We start from the raw sequence: 27,154 nt of genomic DNA, 5'->3' as shown, positions 1-27,154 counted from the left end.
ACCTCTTTGAGTAAATCCCACTTCAGCACACTGTGATCACTGCCACCTAGTGGTTCATTTATCTGCAGATTCTTAATGCATGAAGAATCACTACTGATAATCAAATCAAGAGTATTACTCCCTCTAGTTGCCTCCCGAACATGCTGATGTAGAAAACAATCATCCAATAAATCCCCAAAAGCCTTGCTAGTGTGTGAGTGACCAGCCCCCAAATTCCCGTCAATATCTGGGAAATTAAAATCCCACATTATAAGACTCTCTGATTTACTGGCCCACTCTATTTCCCTGTACAGTTTCTTATTATACTCATCAGAGTCATTAGGCCTATAGCACACTCCTACTCTCAATTTTGATCTCCCAATGCTTATGTCACACCAAACTGACTCGACACTGCACTGTCCAGCAATGTCGACTGGCTTCACTTCCTTGGATTTTATGTATTTCTTAACTAATAGCATAACCCCTCCTCCCTTCCTATCCTGTCTATCCTTTCTGTAGACATTGTACTCCCCAAATTCCAGTTCTGCATTCCTTATATCTGTGTGACACCACGTCTCTGAAATTCCCACAATATCTGCCTTGATGTTTTGAGCAATACCTCAAATTCATCAAATTTATTTACTAAAAAAATTTATTTACTAAAACTTATCTGTGAATAGATCTAAACCATATAAACACTTCCTCATTCACTTCACAGATATATGTGATCTCAGTTTCAGTGATGTACATTTCATTTCCACTTAGTCTGCCAAGCACTCGTTACTTTTTCTGAGAGAATCCCAATCATCACTTGATGCAGCCACTGCTCATATCAGGTGTACTAATTATTTGCTGTACAATTCTTTTGTTTTGAAGGTGGCACTGTGGATCTGTCGACAAGTACTGCCTTGAGTGGACATATGCCCAGACTTAGTAATTTGGAATCTCCTCTTTTCAATCTTCTGTGGTTTTAAAATCTCTCCCCCCTATTCTGCCAGATTCATCTGTTGCCTTTATTGATCTCCCAATTCCACTAATCACTTGGAACTCTGTGATATCCTTTCTTTGAAACTACTCTCTCCGTTTCAACTTTCTGAGCAGTGAGTTAATTTTTCTTGGTGATTATAATATTCACAACTCCAGTTGGTTTCAGTTTTTTATTCACACAAACCCAGATGCTTGAGATGCCGAGGGTTTTGTAATTACCAACAACCTTGCACAGATTGTTCATTTACCTACCAGAATAACAGACAGTCCTAAACACACCCCCAGTACTTTTGATCTTTTTCTCACGAACAACCCTTCCATGTTACATAGTTGAGGTGAGGTTAATCAGTCCAAACTAGATTTTGAACAGGCTAAGAGTAAAAAAACTTGCTTCTTGTCCAAATTGTAGTCAAGCATTCTGGTCTTTTGCCAGAGCTGTTGGCTGCAACTTTTGCCCATCTGCACTCCCATCTCTGTTAAAACTGGATGGTTCTATCGCTACCTCAGATAAAGATAACGCTGACTTACTAGCATCCTACTTTTCTTCCAATTCTTGTATTGACGATCTTGGTAAACCACCTACCATTCCCAGTATACTTCACTCAATGCATCCTGTGGTCTTCTGTCAAAAGTTTAGAAAAATTTTGAATAGTATTGATGCCAAGAAAGTGCAGGGTCCCGATGTAAATCTTGTTCTCAAAACCTGTGCTCCTGAGCTTACTCTTATTCTGTTTCATTGTTTTTTTTTTTTTTTTCTTTTTGTTTACTTTCTTATTTTACACATCTTTTCCCTTCTGCTTGGAAATTTGCTTATATTCAGCCAGTTCCTAAAAAGGGTAACAAATCCTTTCCATCCAATTATTGTCCCATTGCACGTCTACTTTTTCTAAAGTAATGGAGAAATCTATTAATTGCCAACTTTACTATATAATATATGTTTAAGTAAGACTCAATGCAACAGGGCATAATATTTTTAAGAGTTATATAGATAATTATCTATATAATATAGGTGTAAAAACACTAGACAACTCTTAAAGGAAAAAACTACGATACTAGTGTAAAGGGCATCATTCCAACTCTTGTGAAGGATGAGCACAATATGAGATACAGTTGAAATGATGCCCTTTACACTACTATTGTAGTTTTTTCCTTTAAGAGTTTTCTCACCTATATTATATAGGAAAAATTCATTGGAAAAGTTTGGTAAAATTCAAGCAGCTTTGACATTTCAAAGGCTTTGATTGTTTTTGGCATAAAGGTGTTCTAAACAAACTTCCATCTTATGGTTTGGCAACTGTTTTTTTTTTTTTTTTTTTGTAATTGGGCATCCAGTTTTCTCTCTGACTGCTCACTGCGGATGATGGTAGATGGCTCTCTATCTTCTAACTTCTCCACCTTCCAGTTTGAGAAACCTTCCATGCTAATGGGGCAAGTCACCATTTTCCAAAGTGGGGGGAAATGAAATTGGCCTAATCTCTCTGTAGCAGGTGCATGTCAGCACTAAAGTTAATCTGTATGTTGAGTTCAGCAAAAGTTTACTGTTTTTCCTTTTAGTTGAAGGAGAAGTACTATCATTGTGTGTATATATACAGGTAAACCTCTATATATGCGTTTTCGATCAGTGCAAGTTTCGGTTAATACGGTCACAAACATTCTAACTTCTCCACTAATGCTGGTGTTCTCCAAGGTTCAGTTCTTTTTTCCATTCTTTTTCTCTTGATAGTAATGACGTTCCATTGACTGGAAGTCCTATCCATAATTTGTTGATGATAGCACATTGCATTCCACCTTCCATGCTAATGAGGCAAGTCACCATTCCTCTATACATATGCCCTCTAAAATTTCGAATAGTGCAGCTGATTATGAAACAAATTTTTAACAACGCAAAAAAAAAAAAAAAAAAAAAAAAAGATGCCCCAAAAGTTGACGCTGTTATTGAAGAAATTGGCATCATTTGAAAGGTTCTTGGCTTTGAAGATGTTGATTCCCCTAATGTCGGAGAATGCCTGGATTCGCATTCACAGCCACTCGCTGACACTGATCTTATTGAATTGGAGCAACAGCATGCTTGCGACGGGAAAGAACAAATTGTGGCTGAAGGAGTGTCTCTCTAATGAAATTATTTCATTAAAGGAACTCGAGCAGATGTTTCGAAATTTGGAAACTGTTAAACAACAAATTATGGATTTAGATCCGAATGTGGAAAGAAGCATGCTAGTTCGCTGAACCCTAGAAAATGGAATTAGCTGCTATCATAAATTTTAAGAAGAGAAAAAGAAGGCTACAACTATTCAAACGAAGCTTGAAATATATTTTTTTAGAAAGTAGCATATCCATTTTTCACTCATTTTGTAGTGCATTTCTTTAATAAACATTTTTTAGCTTACTTGCTTTTCATTATTCTTTATATGTCTATCTATGTGCACAGTTAAAATGTATTTTATAGGCCTAAATTAAGTCTTCTGACAAATGTTCCAAAACATTGTGTATGAATTAGAATTTTTCCCATTGGTGTTTAACTTTGATATATGCGGTTTTGAGATATACATACACTCGTTACATGAATTAATCGCATATATAGAGGTTTACCTGTACATGTATATATATTTATACTCAGTGTTACTACAAATCCCTGAGGATGTCAGAGATTGAACCCCCTTATTCAACATCAATGAAGGTATCGAATATGGTGAGTACAATGTGTACAGAAAGGACAGGAGATGGGATGGTTTATGTGCTTAGTTAAGAAGCATATAAAATCTAAGGTTGTGCATTGAGTTGACATGGTTGGCCAATGCAATGTGGAATCAGTTTGGTGTGACATAAGCACTGGGATGTGTTTTAGGCATTTTATGAGTATAATGAGCAACCAACTGTACAGATATATAGAGTGGGCTAGTAATTCAGAATATCTTGTATTTGGAGAATTTTAACTTTCCAGATATTAAATATAACTTGTGAGTTGTTCATGCACACAGTAGCAAGACATTTGTGCATTTATTGGATGACTTTTCTACATTAATGTGTTAGAGAGGCAGTATGAAAACAATGCACTTGATCTGATTATCAGCAGTCACCTTTCATGCATTAACAATCTGCAGGTAAAAGGCACTGATGATAGTGTATTGAATGGAATTTACTTAAAGACCTAAGTACTCTTTTAAGGGCAAAGGGAAAAGGTTTTTGCTTTAGTAAAGATGACTACTGTGGTCTGTCAGTTTATAAATTCTATGCAGTGGGACCAACTGTTGATGTTACCAGCAGAATTCTAAATGGGAAGCATTCAGAAAAGTAATTGTAGGGGCTGTTAGGCTTTTTATACCAACTAAGAGATACTTTTCAAGGCTTAATGGATGTCAGAAGTACTGGTGAGAACAGTAGCAGAAAAAAAAAAAAATGCGTGGGATGTATATAAATTATCAGGAGATACAGAGGCCTGCAGATGTAAACTAGTTGACAATCAAGTTAGAAAGGAGGTTAGATAAGCTAAGGCAGATTACAAGAATTCTCTGGCAAAGAATGCAATGTCCATTCACACAGGAGGCATTTTTGAGGGATAGGGATGCCAGAAGTATGTCAGATTCTAATGGGTAGCTAAATGATTCTGTGATAACTAAGAAGAAAGTGAAGAGAAATTATTGAAGATAAAAGTAAATAATGGCATGTGGGGCTGATAAGATTTATCCAAGTATATATTAAATGAAGTAGTGTGGGAGGCATCATTTGCTATGTATCTCATATTATGCTCTTCCTGCACAACTAGTTGCCATGATATTGCACTACCTCGAATAAGTAACGCTTCATTAATAGAGAAGACTATTGTTACTTATTCTCAGTGAGTACCACCACCCAGATTGCACCGTTTCAAAGCTATTGGCCTATCATCGGTGGGTGGGCAGGTACCCTGGTATTGCAGACATGACAACCCAATTGTGAAGATAATCACACAATATGAGAGATGCCAAAAGATTTATACGATAATATTTAAAAATAACTAAATGCACAAGGCATAATACGTTAAGAGTAAGAGTTTAATATCTATATAATATCGGTGTAGATACATTATAGATAACTCTTAAGAAATTACGATGGTAGTGTGGGAGGCATCATTTGCTCTGTATCTCATATTGTGCTCTTCCTGCACAACGAAGGTGCAGGATGAGCACAATACATAGATTGGTGCTATTTTACAGAGATATTTAGATACATTGCACTCGCAAGTATACATCTCTTACTTTAGTTATCATAAATTTATTGTATCTTGTCTACCCAAAATTATGAAAATCTGCGAATGATCAATGAAATATTTACAATAAAAAAGCTCTTTTATTTCGTAATCAATATATACAAATCAAAATACCTAAAAGAAACGTGAAGGATGTTTCGCATAAACCATCTACCATGCATGCTTGGCACATGCACAACTTTTTTATTCTTCTTTTTTTTTTTTTTAACAACTAGGGGAATATAATGGATATATTTTTTTCATGATAAAATTAATATTGCAAATTAAAATTACATGAAATATTTCCCATATCACAAATAACATAAAAACTATCACAAAACATTCCACAATATAAAAACAAATATTACATAAAAAAAAAAAAAAAGCTTTCTAGAAAAAGTACACAAAAAATCATAGATTACATGAAATAAAAAAATTATTTCACAAATATTCAATAAAAATTTATTCTAAAAATTGCCATATAGAATTTACTTCTTTATTAATTGTTGTTGATGATTTGACGTAACGATCAGGATCAAATTGAAGCAATGATTTTCCATTTAAATGTATGGTCATCATAATCTGCAATGTGTTTAATTGTCACAATATTATTCATTACGCTGAAAGCTCACTCAGCTTCAGCACTGCTAATTGCAATGGTTTCAAAAATATTTTCTGGCGCTCTTAATCAAAAAGGTAATTTCACTCTATTTTAAAGATAAACTGTCTTCGACAAAATCTCTAAAATGATTAATTTTTATTTCATATTTTATCAGCTCACCACTGCTTATAATGGAACATATGATAACGATGAAAATGTAGTGCATTTTAATGATTTGAATTGGTAAATAATACAATTTACAAACCACGCTCATGACTTTTTATGTGGCCTTAAGGTCACACTCGTGACCTTAAAAATTACATTTTAGAGAGATAAATAGCTTAGTTATACAGTGAAAATTTAAACTTCCAAGATCTTGAAACGAATTACCAAAAAACAATGTATTATTGGGTTCACATTACAATATTTTAACGATACTATGGTGTCTCTGGAACTGATTAATATCGTAAAGTGGGGTACACCATATTGTATAGCTACACACGTGGTTTGGAATGCGGTATTTATGAATGTTTAACATTCATTTTTTTGCAATTAATGTTCATATTTTCGATTTTGTTGATACTTGGGGAAAAAAAACTCGCAAAGCCAGAACAGCCTGTATATTATTTTTGAAGCCTATCCAAGTTGTCTTGAAAGACTGTTGCTTAATGATTACAACACCATTCTTCCAGTCTTTACATCATCTTAAAATTCTTATATCATGCTCTGCATCAATGTCATTTAAGAAAATTTAAAATTATATAAATTAGAATTCCTGGCACCTCTCCCCCGAAGATGCTCACTTCTAACCCTTGTCCAATGTAGAACCTCCTCTCATACAGCCATCCTGAAATTCTATAATGATCTTACTTGTGGTCCCAACATATTCCATCTTATATAGTACCCTCTTGTGTGGAACTGAATCAAATGCTAAATGTGAAATAAACAATGTCAAAATTATTTCCTACCTCTAACTCATGAGTGACCCTGTCAAAATAGCTAACTAGGTTAGTTAAAAGAAATTTTCCCATTACAAAACTATGCTGTTTCTTTCATAATACCATTTCTGTCTTCAAGGGGAATACTGAAATTTTCATAGGGTGAAAGCCATGAAGGGTGCAGCAATACCAGTGTGTTACATATTATTTTTCAGTTTTTAGAAGACTAAATGCACAAGGCATAATATGTTATGGGTTGAAATAAATTATATAATATTGGTGTAAATGCACCATAGTTTACCTATAAGTTTAACTACATAAGTAGTGTTAAGTCATCGTTTGATTTTATCTCATTGCCACAATATGAGATAAAATCAAACAATGCCTTAACACTACTTATGTAGTTAAACTTATGGGTAAATTATGGTGTATTTACACCAATATTATATAATTAATTTCAATCCATAACATTATGCCTTGTGCATTTAGTCTTCTAAATATTATTATTACCAACACTATTTGGCAATCTCTCATATTGTGGAATTAATTTCACAACCGTGATGGCATGGTTGCATTACCAGGGTACCTGCCCACCCACTGATGAGTGAGCCAACAAGTTCTGAAACAGTACCATCTGGAGAATAAATAACAGTAGTCTACTCTATTAGAGAAGCGTTGTTTATTCGATCAAAGTAGCGCAATACCTGCTATCTTGTTGTTAGTTATTTGGATTTTTTTTTTAGGAGCATTAGCAACTAAGGCCATATTGCTCCGGGATATGCGGTAGTCATTCCCTGACCTTTCCACATCCTCCGTATTTGGTGGTGACGGGCTCGAACCCCGGTCTAATCAAGAAGCGTGTGCTACACACTGCTGCTCCTTCCCACCTGGCTATGGAGGCGTTGTATCTTGTTGTGAAGATAGCCACAATATGAGATAAAATGAAACTATGCCTTAACACTACTTATGTAATTAAATTTATGGGTAAACTATGGTGTATTTACACCAATATTATATAATTATTTTTTAAGTACATTTAAGAAAACGTATAAAAAATTCTTTTCAGTGTTGCGCGCGCGCGCACACACACACACACACACACACACACACACACACACACACACACACACACACACACTTGTTTCCATAATGCTTCAATACAGTTATTTAATCTTCAGAATAATTTGTTGAAAGCCTGAAAAAATGATTCTGTGGCTGATATAATCTCTTCATTTGTTTTGAATTTTTTTGCAAGTGAAATTTAAACTTAACTTGTACCAAAGCTGGTATGTTTCAGTTATTGTGGTTGCTGATATGCAACGAGAAACAAGGTCCCTTTTTGATGAAACAAGACCCTTTTCATATTGCAAATTATCTACTGTATATAATAATAATAAATGACTGCTGCTATACCATTTGAAATTATTAACAAAATAGGTTTTATTAAACTCATAGAATACAAGCTCAATTTCTACACTAAATTGTTAGCAGGTGACATTTCATGAGTCTAGAAAATGCCAGATCCTATCATCTGATCATAAATCAGGTTATGAGGTCTGAGACAAATTACAACTGAAAATTTTTAATTTTTATATTATAAGACAATATAATGAGTGTTCAGGAGCTAGAAACTATGATCAATATGAAAACACATGATAAAGTAACCACGAAAACTGTATATATCTATGAATACGGCCCTCTTACCTCCTACATCGCAATTCATTTACAGCGATACCTACCTACCTTATGCAGGGCTTTATTAGCATAAGTAGAGGCATATGACGCAAGAAAGCAAGCTTATGCAGCATCAGCCAAAAAAAAAACCCTTCCACTTCACCCCTCCGTTCGTTTGAAATACCTGTCCAGCTGAGCCTTAAATTTATTTAGGCTATCAACTTCCACAACAAGGGATGGAAGTCTGTTCCACCAACCAACTACCTGCTGGCTAAAGGCAAATTTCCGCACATCTATCCTACATCTGTCTTTCCTCAATTTGAATTTATGCCCTCTCAGGTGATTATTCTGAGCAAGAGACAGTATCTCATCAGCATTGAGCATGCTCAAACCATTCAAGGCTTTGTACACCTCTATCAGATCACCTCGCCGGTGCCTAGTCTTCAGACACTGTAATTTGCAAAACTTAAGACTTTCTTCATAAGAGCAACCTTTCGTTCCGTTCACTAATCTTGTTGCTCTTCTCTGTACTCGTTCCATCAGCTCTACGTCCTTCTTGAAATGAGGCCTCCAGACCTGTATACAGTACTCAAGGTGTGGCCTGACCATTGCCTTATACAAGGGAATAATCACCTCCCTATCCCTGCTAGAAAAATTCCTATATATCATTGATAAGACACCATGAGCTACTCTTGCAGCCCGTCTGCACTGCTCAGGGAACTTCATATCTGCCTGCACAATTACCCCCAGGTCCTTTTCATTCTCTACCACTGTCAGTGTAGTACCACAGAGTTGATACGTTGCTCTGGGGTTGCTGTTTCTCATATGTAGTACTTTACATTTGTCAATGTTAAACTTCATTTGCCACCTCTCAGCCCATCTACTCAACCTTTCCAGATCCTGTTGCAGTAGCATAGTGTCAGTAGTGTCCTTGACAACCCTGCCAACCTTTGTATCGTCTGCAAAATTGGACATTAAGCTTGTTATACCATCATCAATATTATTTATAAATACAGAAAACAACAATGGACCCAACACTGAACCCTGAGGGACCCCACTAATAACATTAGTCCACGATGAGCAGTGTCCATTAATTACCACTCTCTGTCTTCTGCCACTCAACCATCCTTTTATCCATAGCAACAATTTGCCACCAATGCCGCACTGCTCCAATTTGTGCAGCAGTCTTCCATGTGCAACAGTATCAGAAGTCTTTCTAAGATCCAGATATATAATATCAAAGTTATTCCCTGCATCCAATTCTTTTGTGACTACATCATAGTATCCAATCAAACTGGCCAGGCAAGACCTTCCCGTAACAAAACCATGCTGTGTCTGAGCTATAACTGAATTCTTGTCAAGATGATCCTGCAGTGATTCCATTAATTTTCCTGGAACAGAAGTTAAACTCACAGGTCTATAATTACTTGTGTTAGCCTTTGATTCTCCTTTGTGAATTGGGGTTACATTTGCACATCTCCAGTCTGTGGGTACCTCCCCCGAGTCCAAGGAAGCTCTCATAATTAAGGCTGACGGATTGCTTACTTCCTTTGCCGCCTCCTTTAATATAACTGGATAGATCCCATCCACCCCAGGTGCCTTTCTTGTATTTATCTTCAACAATTTCTCCTCCACTTTACTTTCAATTATTACAAGGTCATCTAGCTCACTGCCAGTGTTTACTTCATCTATGGCATTCCCCTTCCTGAATAACTCATGTGTGAATGTAGATGCAAAATATTAATTTAGTTTGTTAGCTACCTGAGCAGGATCATGAACAGTTGAACCATCGATATCAAGTGGACCAATTTGATTCATCCCCTTCCTTCTAGAGTTTACATAAGTAAAGAACTCCTTGCTGTTTTTCTTTGCATCCCTTGCCAAAGATTTCTCGTAATCTGCCTTCGCCTGCCTAACCGCCTTTGTAACTTGGGTACAGATCAACTTATCTATCATAGGCTTCTGTGTCACATGTTAATTTATGTATATCCCTTGTATTTTTCTTCTCTGCCATATGTCTCATTAGTTCATCTGACATCTATTTAGGCCTGAACCTCGAACAATATTTCTTAGTTGGTATGTAAAGCCTAGTAGCTTGCAAGATAAGTTCTTTGAATGCTTCCCATTTTGAGTTTGCTGTTGGTAACATCATCAGTTGGTCCCACTGTATAGAATTTAAATACTGTCTCAGACCATCGTAGTTGCCTTTACGAAAGCAATAACCCTTCCCTTTACCCCTGATGGTAGTTACCTCTTTGAGTAAATCCCACTTCAGCACACACTGTGATCACTGCCACCTCATGGTTTCTTTATCTGCAGATTCTTAATGCATGAAGAATCACTACTGATAATCAAATCAAGAGTATTGCTCCCTCTAGTTGCCTCCTGAACATGCTGATGTAGAAAACAATCATCCAATGAATCCCCAAAAGCCTTGCTAGTGTGTGAGTGACCAACCCACAAATTCCAGTCAATATCTGGGAAATTAAAATCCCCCATTATAAGACTCTCTGATTTACTGGTCCATTCTATTTCCCTGTACAGTTTCTTATTATACTCATCAGAGTCATTAGGCCTATAGCACACTTCTACTCTCAATTTTGATCTCCCAATGCTTATGTCACACCAAACTGACTCGACACTGCACTGTCCAGTGATGTTGACTGGCTTCACTTCCTTGGATTTTATGTGTTTCTTAACTAATAGCATAACTCCTCCTCCCTTCCTATCCTGTCTATCCTTTCTGTAGACGTTGTACTCCCCAAATTCTTAGTTCTGCCTTACTTATATCTGTGTGACACCACGTCTCTGATATCCCAACAATATCTGCCTTATAAAGGATAACATGGCAGGTTTATGGTGAGAAGCTCTCAAATGAATACAGGACACCCTGATGTCAAAGACTGCAAGACAACTGTGCTGGTTCTATGTTACAGCCCTGAACCAGGAGGTTAGGCCGGGAGAATGATCTTGAACCAAAATCCTATGTGGAGAGTGTTATTTCCTATTGGTCCCAAGTCTGGCTGTTTTTCTCCTCCTCCCCTTCTTACTTTTTCTCCTCTTCACAGCATCAGATGTAGTCAGGACCAATAGGGCATAACACTCTCCATATAAGATTTCTGGTTTGAGATCATTCTTCTTGCTAACATTGTTTGATCAGATGGAAGGTTTCAAGTAAGTTTAGGATTGACAGTTTATGGATTTTTCCATTACTTTGGAAAGAACAGAGGAAATATGAACCAAGACAGATAATCATGAATAAGAAAAGGGTGAGTGGTGTGGGAGAGGAGATACTTTGCCCACTTGGCCCTGGTTCATGAACTAAAAGTTCACAAGCCTCTGTGATAAAACCAATGTCCATATTACTTAGAATTGATATCAATTTTAAAACAGGACACACATGTTTCACCACTACTCTGAAAGTAGTTCCATTTAACTGTGTGCCAATTATGTTGATATTATCTTTTTCTATTAAGCAAGGTGACCCAAATTCTAAACAGCATAGTTTAGAATGTTTATAGAAGAAAGACTTATTCTTGCCTGTCCCAAATAATAACAGATTAATTAATTGATTAAACAAGCTTGCCTGACAGCAAATAATTAGTGCAGAAAACTGATAGTAGAGTCTCTGATTAGGCGGCTAAACATACAGTAGAGATTTAGACCATTTATTTTTTTCTCTCTCTCTATACACACACACACACACACACTGATGAGCCAAAACATTATGACCACCTACCTAATATGATGTTGGTCGTCCACGTTCAGCCAAAAAAAAACAGCTCGTACCTGGTGAGGCATGGACCCTACAAGATTTTTAAATGTGTCTTGTGGTATCTGGTATCAACATGTAACCAGCAGATCCTTTAACTCCTGTAAGGTCCTTGGTTGAGATGCCACAGATCAGAGTTGCTGTTCCAACACAAACCACAGATGCTCAATGGGATTTGGTATCTGGGTAATTTGGAGGCCAGGCCAATACCTGGAAGTTTTCCTCATGTTCCGCAAACCAGTCTCGAACAATCTGGCCAGTGTGGCCTGGTGCATTATCCTGCTGAAAGACTGCACCGCCAGAGGGGAAGACCGTTGCCATGAAAGGGTGTACCTGGTCAGCAATGATGTTTAGGTAGGTGGTAGATGTCAGAGTGGCTGGCACAGGGATGGCTGGACCCAGGTTATCTCAACAGAACATCGCCCAAAGCATGAGACCGCCGCCACCGGCTTGTTTTCGTTCCACGGTGCATCCAGATGCCATCACTTGCCCAGGTAAATGACGCACACGTACCCAGCCATCCACATGGTGCAACATGTGGAGGGCTGGGAAACATGATTCATCAGACCAGACGACCTTCTTCCAATCACTCAAGGTCAAGTTTCGATGCTCGCATGCCCATTGTATTTGCTGTTGCTGGTGAACCGTAGTTAGCATGGGCACTCGGAGCGGCCTGCCGCTACGCAGCCCGATTTTCAGCAGGGTTTGATGTACTGCTGGCCACGGGAGTAATGTGTGTTGTGACACATTACTCCCGTGACCAGCATTCCAATCACCAGTGAGTTGCGCCACAGTTGCCCATCTGGGAGAGCCTTTGCTCACCTCGAGCATTGATGAGCAATGGTCGTCCAACACCTCACTGGCGGTTTGTGGGTTCCCCCTGCTCGGACCACTTTCGGTAGGTGCTAACTACGGCTGACTGTGAGCACCCCACCAGCTGTGCTGTTTTGGATATGTTCTGACCCAGTCGTCTGGCCATTACAATTTGGTCTTTGTCAAACTCGCTTAAGTCTGCTGCCTTTTCCATCTGAAGAACAAGGCTAACACTGATTAACGGAGCTCCATATCGGGTGTTTTTTATACCATGTTCCGACCCGTGCATGCCCGTAGTTCACCTGTAGTTGCTTCGATTTGCATGACGACGACTCCCAGGTCATAATGTTTTGGCTTATCGCTGTATATATATATATATATATATATATATATATACGCACTATATTTAATGTAACCCTTTAAAGGTAATGTTTAAAGAGTTGCATAGAAAAGAGGTATACAGTTGATAAAATGGTTTATTGAATACAAGATTAATAAATCAGGTATGATATATCGTGTGTGTGTATGGTGAATAGAATAACAAGAAAGTGGAAACAAGAAGACAGAAAAATGGAAAAAAGAGGAAGTAGTCAAAGGCAGTAAATGCTAAACTTGTAAAGTAAATGCTAAAATAAAATGAAAAAAAAAAAAGAGGGAGCTAGAGAGTGATAGAAGATAACAAAAAATGTATAATTAGAGATAAATAATTAGAGAATTGACAAAACAAGGATGCTGCCATGCAACAGAAAACCGGTGTCGGACAAGATGAAATTTTCATCTTGTCCGAGGCCGGGTTGCTCACAAAAATTTTATTTTCATTCTCCTTTATTTTGGTAACAATAAAATTTTCTTATTTTTATTTATGTTTATGCTTTTTACTCTTTGGCTTGTGGTTTACTTCAGAAATGAAGACACATGTTGGTATTTTGCCTGCAATCCTGGCCGTTATGTATATATGGCCACTGTAGTCGAGTGGTCAGGTGTGTGGGTGCATAAGTACACGTGCCTTGAGTGACCAGGGTTCAAGCTCGTGACTGCTAAATACAGTGCTGTTTCTTGTATTCTGTCTATCTTGTGAACTCCTCTGACTGTTAGGTACCATTTTATGCTATATTTATTGAATTTGTATATATATTATATATATATATATATACAAATTCAATAAATATAGCATAAAATGGTACCTATCACTACAAATTAAAATTCAAAAACAAAATTGGCAGTGACAAAATTCGCAGTCCATATTTACAAAATCTAAAATATCAAAAAATACAGGTCGGCCATCACTAATCTGGCAGCATTGGGACCTGTGGGATGCCGGATTAGTGAGTTTGCCGGATCACAGATGGTTATTTTAGCACATACATCCTACCTTTAACACGTTGACTGCCAAGCTAGTTTAAAGAAAAAATTCCTTAGGGGCCAAAAAATATTTAGTATCAGTGTTGTCGTTTTTTCGCTTAAAATATCAAAAAAAAAAAAAAAAAGTCTTTTTGTTTCACATATATGTGGACGATGTGGCCCAGAAGGTTACTTTATTTCTTGAGAAGCCGTGGGTCGGTCACATACGTGTGATGCTATTAGGGCATACATATATGAAGGTCATTTGTGATCAGTTTATTGCACGTGCGGCAAGCGCTGCAATAAAACCAATTGCGATAAAATAAACTCTCAAATGTTGCAATAAGTTTGTCAGTATTGTTAAAGATTTTGTGAAAACAAGTTCGTTAGCTCACTGTATTATCCATTATATAGATGGATAATACAGGAGGGTGCTAACTCTCTTTAAAAATTACAGCTGTGAATTATAGGCTTCGAAAAAGCAATGTGTTTGCCTTTTTATTTACCTAATTGTTATTTTATATTGTACTTTATACGTAGTCTTATAGTTATTGTTACGCTGGTTATTTTTAATTTAGATAAAGAGTTTTTGTAGATTACTACTTAATACTGTGATTTTGTTCAAATCTTGCAGGCATTGTTTTTGTATAGAGTAGTAGGGAATTCAAATTTTTAATTGTGGTAATTAGCCAGCTCTAACGTATAATTATATAGCGTAATACGCATCACTGCATTTAGGATTCTAATAAAGGGTTTTCCAATAGTAACGCTCGATGTTTGGCAACAGCGCATGACGAAGTCGACAGTCACACAGGTGGTATCTTTGGTAGCCGTATTCAGTTAGTCTCTGCATTTTATTATGGAGCGTTGCACCACTGAGCAACGAGTCGAAATTGTAAAAAATCAAAACCAATGTTCTACTCGTCAAATGTTTCGTGCACTTCGTGCAGTTTATGGTGTCGACGAACGTCCTTCAGAATCCACAATTCGCCGTTTAATAAACAAATTCGAAGCAACTGGGTCTGTGGCAAATCTGAAAGTGCCTGTACGTCAGCGAAACGCAAGATCCGTTGAAAATATTGCTGCAGTCCGGGAAAGTGTGCGTGAGAATCCGCAACAGTCCATTCCGCATCGGGCTCAAGAACTTGGCCTGTCTTCGACGACAACTTGGCGAATCCTGCATAAGGACTTAGGGCTTCACCCTTATAAAGTGCAATTAACCCAACAACTAAAGCCCAACGATCATGCGCAGCGGCGTGCATTCGCTGATTGGGCGCTAGAGCAGTTGGAGGTCGATCCTGATTTTGGGCGAAAAATAATGTTTAGTGACGAGGCTCATTTCTGGTTAAGTGGCTTTGTTAACAAGCAAAATTGCCGAATTTGGAGCGACGAAAACCCACGGGAGATTCATGAGGTCCCACTACATTCCGAAAAAGTTACATTAGGCGCGTTATTGCTGAAATTGAGCCACTTTTATGCGATAACGTCGTCATCAATTGGGTATCCAGGATTAACCAAACCAGACAAAGCCGCGGCGGACATTTATCTGATATAATTTTTAAAACATAATGTTAACACATATACTTCATAATAAAAATAAAAATAGATCACTATCACTCTCACAATTTGTTTTATTGCGTTACAAAAATCGAGCATTACTATTGGAAAGCCCTGTAGATAGTGTAGTATTCACAATTAATTAATTAAATTTATTGATCTTTTTAATTTAAAATATCATGACCCAGACTAGAGCAGCAAAGCAACGGGCACAAAGTGGCAGGAGTGCTGTGACTCTGGGAGAACTGAGGGGGGGGGGGCAATTCTCCAACGCATCACAGCCTAAACAAAATGTGCAACTTAGCATTAGCATTAGTAGAGGCATATGATGCAAGAAAGCAAGCTTATGCAGCATCAGCCAAAAAAAACACTTCCACTTCACCCCTCCGTTCGTTCGAAATACCTGTCCAGCTGAGCCTTAAATTTATTTAGGCTAACAACTTCCACAACAAGGAATGGAAGTCTGTTCCACCAACCAACTACCTGCTGGCTAAAGGCAAATTTCCGCACATCTATCCTACATCTGTCTTTCCTCAATTTCAATTTATGCCCTCTCAGGTGATTATTCTGAGCAAGAGGAAGAATCCCATTAGCATTGAGCATGCTCAAGCCATTCAAGGCTTTATACACCTCTATCAGATCAGATCACCTCACTGGTGCCTAGTCTCTAGACACTGTAATTTGCAAAACTTAAGTCTTTCTTCGTAAGAGCAACGAATTGTTACATTCACTTATCTTGTTGCCCTTCTCTGTACTCATTCCAGCAGCTCTACATCCTTCTTGAAATGAGGCCTCCAGACCAGTATACAGTGCTCAAGGTGTGGCCTGACCATTGCCTTATACAAGGGAATAATCACCTCCTTATCCCTGCTAGAAAAATTCCTGTATATCATTGACAAGACACCATGAGCTACTCTTGCAGCCTGTCTGCACAATTGCCCCTAGGTCCTTTTCATTCTCTACCACTGTCAGTGTAGTACCACAGAGTTGATACGTTGCTCTGGGGTTGCTGTTTCCCATATGTAGTACTTTACATTTGTCAATGTTAAACTTCATTTGACACTTCTCAGCCCATCTGCTCAACCTTTCCAGATCCTGTTGCAGTAGCATAGTGTCAGTAGTGTCCTTGACAACCCTGCCAACCTTTGTATCGTCTGCAAAATTGGACATTAAGCTTGATATACCATCATCAATATCATTTATAAATACAGAAAACAATAATGGACCCAATACTGAACCCTGAGGGACTCCACTAATAACATTAGTCCACGATGAGCAGTGTCCATTGATTACCACTCTCTGTCTTCTCCCCCTCAACCACCCCTTTAGCCATAGCAGCAATTTGCCTCCAATGCCACACTGCTCCAATTTGTGCAGCAGTCTTCCATGTGCAACAGTATCAAAAGCCTTTCTAAGATCCAAGTATATAATATCAAAGTTATTCCCTGCATCCAGTTCTTTTGTGATTGTATCATAGTATCCAATCAAATTGGTCAGGCAAGACTTTCCCTTAACAAAACCATGCTGTGTCCGAGCTATAACTGAAGTCTTGTCTAGAGGATCCTGCAGGGCTCCTTTATCCAGTGCCTCCATTAACTTTCCTGGAACATAAGTTAAACTCACAGGTCTATAATTACTTGTGTCAACCTTTGATCCTCCTTTGTGAATTGGGGTCACATTTGCACATCTCCAGTCTATGGGTACCTCCCCCGAGTTCAAGGAAGCTCATAATTATGGCTAAGGGTTTTCTTACTTCCTTTGCTGCCTCCTTTAATATAACTGGATAGATCCCATCCACCCCAGGTACCTTTATTGTGTTTATCTTCAACAATTTCTCCTCCACTTTACTCTCAGTTATTACAAGATTATCTAGCTTACTGCCAGAGTTGTGCAAAATATTCATTTAGTTTGTTAGCTACCTGAGCAGGATCATCAGCAGTTGAACCATCAGTATCAAGTAGACCAATCTGATTCATCCCCTTCCTTCTAGAGTTTACATAAGTAAAGAACTCTTTGCTGTTTTTCTTTGCATCCTTTGCCAAAGATTTCTCGTAATCTGCCTTCGCCGGCCTAACCTTCTTTTTAACATGGTTACAGATCAACTTGTATCTATCACAGGCTTCTGTGTCACATGTTAATTTATGTATATCCCATGTATTTTTCTTCTCTGCCATACGTCTCATTAGTTCATCTGACATCCATTTAGGCCTAAACCTTGAACAATATTTCTTAGTTGGTATGTAAAGCCTAGTAGCTTCCAAGATAAGTTCTTTGAATGCTTCCCATTTTGAATTTGCTGTTGGTAACATCATCAGTTGGTCCCACTGTATAGAATTTAAATAGTCTCAGACCATGGTAGTCGCCTTTATGAAAGCAAAAACCCTTCCCTTTACCCCTGATGGTAGTCACCTCTTTGTGAAAATCTCACTACAGCACACTGTGATCACTGCCACCTAGTGGTTCCTTTATCTGCAGATTCTTAATGCATGAAGAATCACTACTGATAATCAAATCAAGAGTATTACTCCCTCTAGTTGCCTCCCGAACATGCTGATGTAGAAAACAATCATCCAATAAATCCCCAAAAGCCTTGCTAGTGTGTGAGTGACCAACCCACAAATTCCAGTCACTATGTGGGAAATTAAAATCCCCCATTATAAGACTCTCTGATTTACTGGCCCACTCTATTTCCCTGTACAGTTTCTTATTATACTCATCAGAGTCATTAGGCCTATAGCACACTCCTACTCTCAATTTTGATCTCCCAATGTTTATGTCACACCAAACTGACTCCACACTGCACTGTCCAGCGATGTCGACTGGCTTCACTTCCTTGGTTTTATGTGTTTCTTAACTAATAGCATAACCCCTCCCCCCTTCCTATCCTGTCTATCCTTTCTGTAGACATTGTACTCCCCAAATTGCAGTTCTGCATCCCTTATATCTGTGTGACACCACGTCTCTGATATCCCAACAATATCCGTCTTTGATGCTTTGAGCAATACCTTAAATTCATCAAATTTATTTACCACACTCCTAGCATTGGTGTACACGCAAGTATACACGTACCTGTTCCTATTCTTAGCTACACTAACAGAATCCATGTGTTTACTTGTACTGCAATGACTCCCAGCAGTCTTTGAAATATCCTCCATCTTGTTTTCCAGGCTTCTGCTCATTCCGATAGAAGCAGTGCAAGAATCATTTTCACCTCTGCGAGTGGCTACTGTTAATCTATTAGTCCTTGTATCCCCCCAAGATACAAGTTTTCCAAACTTGTGAAATGTTTGCCGAACTCTCTGGAACAGAACATGATCTAACCAAGGAGGATGTCTTTGTGTGTGCCAGGTTCAGAGAGTGGCTAGAAATTAGGCGTCAACTCAGCGTTCTACTTGGCCTCTATGAGAGCTTGAGGTGTAGGGTAGATGCCCTAGAAAAAATTAATATGAGGGGCCCGTCAAGCTCTCAGCTGCCCGACTCAATGCCAAAGCTCACTCCTGGGAATCAGGCAACACAGCGCCAATCTCCAAGCAAAATGCTCTGGTTCCAAAGGAACTAGTTATTAGCATTAGTAGAGGCATTTGATGCAAGAAAGCAAGCTTATGCAGCATCAGCCAAAAAAAAAAAAAAAACCACTTCCACTTCACCCCTCTGTTCGTTCAAAATACCTGTCCAGCTGAGCCTTAAATTTATTTAGGCTATCAACTTCCACAACAAGGGATGGAAGTCTGTTCCACCAACCAACCACCTGCTGGCTAAAGGCAAATTTCCGCACATCTATCCTACATCTGTCTTTCCTCAATTTGAATTTATGCCCTCTCAGGTGATTATTCTGAGTGAGAGGAAGAATCCCATCAGCATTGAGCATGCTCAAACCATTCGAGGCTTTATACACATCTATCAGATCACCTTGCCGGTGCCTAGTCTCCAGACACTGTAATTTGCAAAACTTAAGCCTTTCTTCATAAGAGCACCCCTTTGTTCCATTCACTAATCTTGTTGCCCTTCTCTGTACTCGTTCCAGCAGCTCTACATCCTTCTTGAAATGAGGCCCTCAGACCTGTATACAGTACTCTAGGTGTGGCCTGACCATTGCCTTATACAAGGGAATAATCACCTCCTTATCCCTGTTAGAAAAATTCCTATATATCATTGACAATACACCATGAGCTATTCTTGCAGCCCGTCTGCACTACTCAGAGAACTTCATATCTGCCTGCACAACCACCCCCAGGTCCCTTTCGTTCTCTACCACTGTCAGTGTAGTACCACAGAGTTGATACATTGCTCTGGGGTTGCTATTTCCCATGTGTAGTACTTTACATTTGTCAATGTTAAACTTCATTTGCCACTTCTCAGCCCATCTGCTCAACCTTTCCAGATCCTGTTGCAGCAGCATAGTGTCAGTAGTGTCCTTGACAACCCTGCCTACCTTTGTATCGTCTGCAAACTTCGACATTAAGCTTGATATACCATCATCAATATTATTTATGAATACAGAAAACAATAATGGACCCAACACTGAGCCCTGAGGGACTCCACTAATAACATTAGTCCACGACGAGCAGTGTCCATTGATTACCACTCTGTCTTCTCCCCCTCAACCACCCCTTTATCCACAGCAGCAATTTGCCTCCAATGTCACACTGCTCCAATTTGTGCAGCAGTCTTCCATGTGCAATAGTATCAAAAGCCTTTCTAAGATCCAAGTATATAATATCAGAGCTATTCCCTGCATCCAGTTCCTTTGTGACTGCATCATAGTATCCAATCAAATTTGTCAGGCAAGACTTCCCCTTAAAAAAACCATGCTGTGTCCGAGCTATAGCTGAAGACTTGTCTAAATGATCGTGCAGTGCTTCTTTAACTAGTGCCTCCATTAATTTTCCTGGAACAGAAGTTAAACTCACAGGTCTATAATTACTTGTGTCAGCCTTTGATCCTCCTTTGTGAATTAGGGTCACATTTGCACATCTCCAGTATGTGGGTATCTCCCCTGAGTCCAAGGAAGCTCTCATAATTATGGCTAAGGGTTTGCTTACTTCCTTTGCTGCCTCCTTTAATATAACTGGATAGATACCATCCACCCCAGGTGCCTTTCTTGTGTTTATCTTCAACAATTTCTCCTCCACTTTACTCTCAGTTATTACAAGATTCTCTAGCTTACTGCTAGAGTTGAATACACCTCTGGCTTTCCTCTCGCTAAATAACTCCTCATGTGTGAATGTCGATGCAAAATATTCATTTAGTTTGTTAGCTACCTGAGCAGGATCATCAACAGTTGACCCATCGATATCAAGTGGACCAATCTGATTCATCCCCTTCCTTCTAGAGTTTACATAAATAAAGAACTCTTTGCTGTTTTTCTTTGCATCCCTTGCCAAAGATTTCTCGTAATCTGCCTTCGCCTGCCTAACCTCCTTTGTAACTTGGTTACAGATCAACTTGTATCTATCATAGGCTTCTGTGTTGTGTTAATTTGTATGTATCCCATGCATGTTTCTTCTCTGCCATATGCCTCATCAGTTCATCTGACATCCATTTATGCCTAAACCTTGAACAATATTTCTTAGTTGGTATGTAAAGCCTAGTAGCTTCTAAGATAAGTTCTTTGAATGCTTCCCATTTTGCATTTGCTGTTGGTAACATCATCAGTTGGTCCCACTGTATAGAATTTAAATACTGTCTCAGTCCATCGTAGTCGCCTTTACGAAAGCAATAACCCTTCCCTTTACCCCTAATGGTAGTTACCTCTTTGTGTAAATCTCACTTCAGCACACCGTGATCACTGCCACCTAGTTGTTCATTTATCTGCAGATACTTAATGCATGAAGAATCACTGCTGATAATCAAATCAAGAGTATTCCTCCCTCAAGTTGCCTCCGGAACATGCTGATGTAGAAAACAATCATCCAATAAATCCACAAAAGCCTTGCTAGTGTGTGAGTGACAAGCCTCCAAATTCCAGTCAATATCTGGGAAATTAAAATCTCCCATTATAAGGCTCTCTGATTTACTGGCCCACTCTATTTCCCTGTACAGTTTCTTATTATACTCATCAGAGTCATTAGGCCTATAGCACACTCCTACTCTCAATTTTGATCTCCCAATGCTTATGTCACACCAAACTGACTCGACACTGCACTGTCCAGCGATGTCCACTGGCTTCACTTCCTTGGATTTTATGTGTTTTTTAACTAATAGCATAACCCCTCCTCCCTTCCTATCCAGTCTATCCTCTCTGTAGACGTTGTACTCCCCTAATTCCAATTCTGCATTCCTTATATCTGTGTGACACCACGTCTCTGATATCCCAACAATATCTGCCTTTGATGTTTTGAGCAATACCTCAAATTCATGAAATTTATTTACTAAACTCCTAGCATTGGTGTACACGCAAGTATACATGCACCTATTTCTATTCTTAGCTACCCTAACACAACCCATGTGTTTACTTGTACCGCAATGACTCCCAGCAGTCTCTGAAATATCCTGCATCTTGTTTTTCAGGCTTCTGCTCATTCCAATAGAAGCAGTGCAAGAATCTCTTTCACCTCTGCAAGTGGCTACTGTTAATCTATTTGTCTTTGTCTCCCCCCCAAGCTAGCAGTTTTCCGACCCACCTAACACTGCCTCGATAGCATCAGCAAATATTCTTGCACTCTTTCTATTTAAGTGTATCCCATCCCTGTAGAAGCAGTCTCTCCTGTTAACAAGTACAGTCCATGCTGAAAAAAATTCTACCCCTTGAGCCTTACATAATCTTTCCAGGGCCGAATTGATCGACAAGGCTCTCATCATATACTCCCTCCTATCGTGTCTGGGCAGAATTGTAGACACTTTCAAATTCAACCCTATTTCACGGCTGTTTTTCAACAGTGACCTGTACTTGTTAAGCAATTCTGCCGGTCTCCTACTCTTGATATCATTAGTGCCAATGTGTACAACTATATCACCTTTTGTGCCCTTAAAAGATGATATCTGCTCTACAACGTCATCAACCTTTGCCCCTGGCAGACATACCCTGGTCCTGTTCCACCTATCCATTTTACAAAGCATGTTCCCCGTTTCCCTGACAATAGAGTCACCAACAACTACTAGTTCCTTTGGGACCAGCGCATTCTGCCTTGGGGGTTGCCACTGTGTTGCGCGATGACCAAGTGCAAGCTCTGGCGTTGATGTGGGCAGCTGAGAGCTTGATGGGCCCCTCAATTTAGTTCCTTTGAGGGCATCCACCCTGTCCTTCAAGCTCTCATATAGGCCCATAAGAACGCTGAGTTGTTGCCTGATTTTGATACACTCCTTGCATCGCGCACACATCCCCCATGGCAATATCATGTCCTGTACCTGAATGCTCCACAAACATCATGCAAGCTGTGCATTTTAGAAGGCTGTGATTCAGAAGGCAACTGCCCCCCTCAGTTCTCCTCTGAGCCACAGCACTTCCATTAGCTTGAGCCTTTTGTTTTGCTGCTCTGGTCTGAGTCATGATTTCTTTTAATTTAAATAAAATTTTAATTTCAGTTTATAAGCCTAACTTATCTCCCAACACAGTTATAACGGGATATATATTTTTTTTAGTGTCATGTATTAATTATCTCCGAGTTCCCTTTATATAACTTCCATATCAGTTATGTATTAATTAATTATGTTACGTTTGTAATCTAAGTCGGTATATGTATTTAATTAAAAGTACAATTTAAATGCCAACGAAGTTCAGCAAGTTTAATAGATTTTACAGATCACTGAAAATATTATAACCTATACTATACTAATGCTATCTAGGTTCGATATATAACGATCGTATGCCAAGACAAAGGCGGGAAGTTACTTACGAACTATGGACACTTAAGTATTAATTAACTTTCAAATCTCGCTTTCTAAATTCAGAATAAACTAACGATCCTTACTAGGTCTACAAGCCACTCACAAAAAACAATTTGATGCAAAAAATATTCAATAAGCGGCTAAATATGGCTAAAAAACTTCCGTTCAGCGGAGTTTGTACTTTTCACCTTTAAATTATTGACCATTTTTGAAACACCCTGTATAAAGCAAAGCTAATAATAATCATAATAATTCCATATTTACAAAATGCAAAATACCAAATTTTATAGTTATTATTGAATAAGGCTTAAAGTCTGATTACATTGAAAAGCACATCATCAAATTTTACCAGTTATTCAATAATACCACATTTTACCAGTTATTCAATAATAACTGGTAAAATGTAGTATTTTCGGTACAGGTTGACCATCACTAATCTGGCCACCGGTAATTCGGTTCCACCGCTAATTCGGACATAATTTCCGCAAATCTAATTTCAAATTTCCCAGGTCAGTGCACCGACCTGCCACTACTGTTTTGGTGGCGTTGGTTGCAGCATCAGCTGTTGGTACGAACTCTTAAACACTCGCAAGCCATTCCTACTTGTTTTTCTGCATTTATTATTATAACCTGCTCCCCCAGCCATGGTTCCAATGCATAAAGGAAGTGCCTCTCGTGGTGTAAATCGCAAACACTATTCATTGTCCATAACAGATAAAGTTGAACTTCTGAAAAAAACTCGAGAGCGGTGTGTCTGTGAGAAGTTTAACTCTACTTAGTTGTAAATTCCAGCAATTTCTCTCAGTTCCTCTTATTTTAGTTATTTTCTTTTAGCCATTCCATTTTAGATTTTTTTTTTTTTTTTTTAACGACACACTTGTACAAACTTGCAGAAAAACACAACACAATATAGTAGTAGTAGTGGCATGTGATGCAAGAAAGCAAGTGTATGAGCTTATGCAGAATCAGCCAAAAAAAAACAAAAAAACACACACCATTCCCTCCAAATGACTGTCCAGTTCCTCCTTAAATTTATTTAACCTATCAACTTCCACAACGACAGATGGAAGCTTGTTCCAGCTGTTAACCACCCGGTGGCTAAAGACAAATTTCCGCACATCTATTCTACATCTGTCTTTTCTTAATTTGAATTTATGCCCCCTTAGGTTCGTAATCTGAACAAGTGGAAGGATCCCATCAGAATTCAGCTTGCTCAACCCATTCAAGGCCTTATACATCTCAATCAGATCACCGCATAGGTGCCTAGTCTCCAGCCACTGCAATTTTCAGAACTTAAGCCTCTATTGTTAAGAGGATCCATTCATTCCCCTCACCAATCTTGTTGCCCTTCTCTGTACATGCTCAAGCAAATCTACATTCTTCCTAAAATGAGGCCTCCAGACCTGTACACAGAACTCAAGGCGTGGCCCGACCAATGACTTTTCCCTGCTAGCAAAATTCCTATATATCATTAACAAAACCCCATGACCTGCCCTGGCAGCCTATTTGCATTGCTCAGAAAACTTCATATCTGACTGCACAATTACTCCCAGGTCTTTTTCATTTTCTACCACCTTAAGTGTAGTACCACACAGTTGGTACTTTTCTCTGGGGTTACTTCCACCCATATGCAGTACTTTGAATTTGTCAAGGTTAAACTTCTGTTACCACTTCTTAGCCCATCTGCCCAAATTTTCTAGATCCTGTTACAGTAGCACACTGCCATTACTGTCATTAACAACCCTGCCAACCTTTGTATCATCTGCAAACTTCAACACTGAGCCTGATATACCTTCATCAATATCATTGATAAATATACAAAACAACAGGACTCAACACCGAACCCTGTGGGACTCCACTAATAACATTAGTCCACAAAGAGCAGCACCCATTAATTACCACCCTCTGTCTGCTCCCACTCAATCATCTTTTATCCATTGTAGCAACTTACCCTTAATGCCATTCTGCTCCAATTTGTACAATAGTCTTCCATGCGCAACAGTGTCAAAAACTTTCCTGAAATCCAAATATATGATATCAAAATTATTTTTTGCATCCAGTTCCTTTGTAACCAATCATAATATCCTATCAAATTTGTCAGACAAGACTTTCCCTTAACAAACCCATGCGGTGTCTGAATTATTGCTGCAATCTTGTCTAGATGATCCTGCAATGCATCTTTAACCAGTGACTCCATTATTTTACCCGGAACAGAAGTTAAACTAACTGGTCTGTAATTACTCGTGTCACCCTTTGATCCCCCTTTGTGAATTGGGGATACATTTGCACATCTCCAGTCCGTGGGGACGTCCCCTGAGTCCAAGGATGCTCTCATAATTATGGATAAGGGTTTGCTTAGTTGCTTTGCCGCCTTCTGTAATATAACTGGATAGATCCCATCCACCCCAGGTGCCTTTCTTATGTTTAACCTCAAGAATTTCTCCTCCACTTTGCTCTCAGTTAGTACAAAATCATTAAGCACCCTGCTACAATTTGATAACCTTCTGCCATTTTCAAACCTTAATAACTCCTCATGTGTGAATATAGATGCAAAATACTCATTTAGTTTCTTTGCTATCTGAGCAGGATCATCAACAGTGGAACCATCGATATCAAGTGGACCAATCAGATTCATCTCCTTCCTTTTAGAGTTTATATAAGTAAAGAAATCCTTGCTGTTTTTCTTAGCATCTTTTGTCAAAGATTTCTTGTAATCTGCCTTCACCTGCCTAACCTCCTTTGTGACCTGATTACAGACTAGCTTATATCTGCCATAGGCTTCTGAGTCACTTGATAATTTATATGCAACCCAAAACCGTGAACAATATTTCTTAATAGGTATGAAACTTTTAGTAGCATCCACGTTTAATTCCTTGAATGCTCCCACTTAGAATTTACTTTTGGTAACATCGTCAGTTGATCCCACTGTACAGAATTTAAAAACTGTCTGAGACCACTGTCATTTACGGAAGCAAAAACCCTTTCCTTTACACCTGATGGTAATTATATCTTTAAGTAAATCCCACATCAGTACAATGTGATCACTGCCACCTAGTGGTTCCTTTATCTGCAAATTCTTAATACAAGAATAATCACTGCTGATAACCAGATCAAGAGTATTACCCTCTCTGGTTGCCTCTCGAACATGCTGCTGCAAAAAACAATCATCCAATAAATCCCGAAAAGTCTTACTAGTGTGTGTGAGTGACCAGCCCACAAGTTCCAGTCAATATCTGGGAAGTTAAAATCCCCCATTATAAGACATTCTGATTTACTAGCCCACTCTATTTCTCTGTACAATTGTTCATTGTACTCATTTGAGTCATTAGGCCTATAACACACTCCTACTCTTATTTTTGCTTTTGCAGTGCTTCCGCTGTGCTTAAAATAGTTTTCTTCTGTTGTCAGGTTGTAATCCATAAATATTTCTCATACCTTAG

The 27,154-nt window shown here is 38.7% G+C and overlaps 1 protein-coding gene across 1 annotated transcript in view; it reads left to right on the top strand.

The window, feature by feature from the left end:
* The window catches only part of sdk (sidekick cell adhesion molecule), a 341,294-nt gene that overhangs the window by 4,270 nt on the left and 309,870 nt on the right, over positions 1-27,154 (top strand). The gene's annotated exons all lie outside the window — the stretch shown is intronic.

The sequence above is a fragment of the Mastigoproctus giganteus genome, chromosome 12 (genome assembly GCF_048544385.1).
Source record: "Mastigoproctus giganteus isolate SK-2022 chromosome 12, ASM4854438v1, whole genome shotgun sequence".
NCBI lineage: Eukaryota > Metazoa > Arthropoda > Arachnida > Uropygi > Thelyphonidae > Mastigoproctus > Mastigoproctus giganteus.
This window is presented reverse-complemented; position numbering and strand designations above follow the sequence as displayed.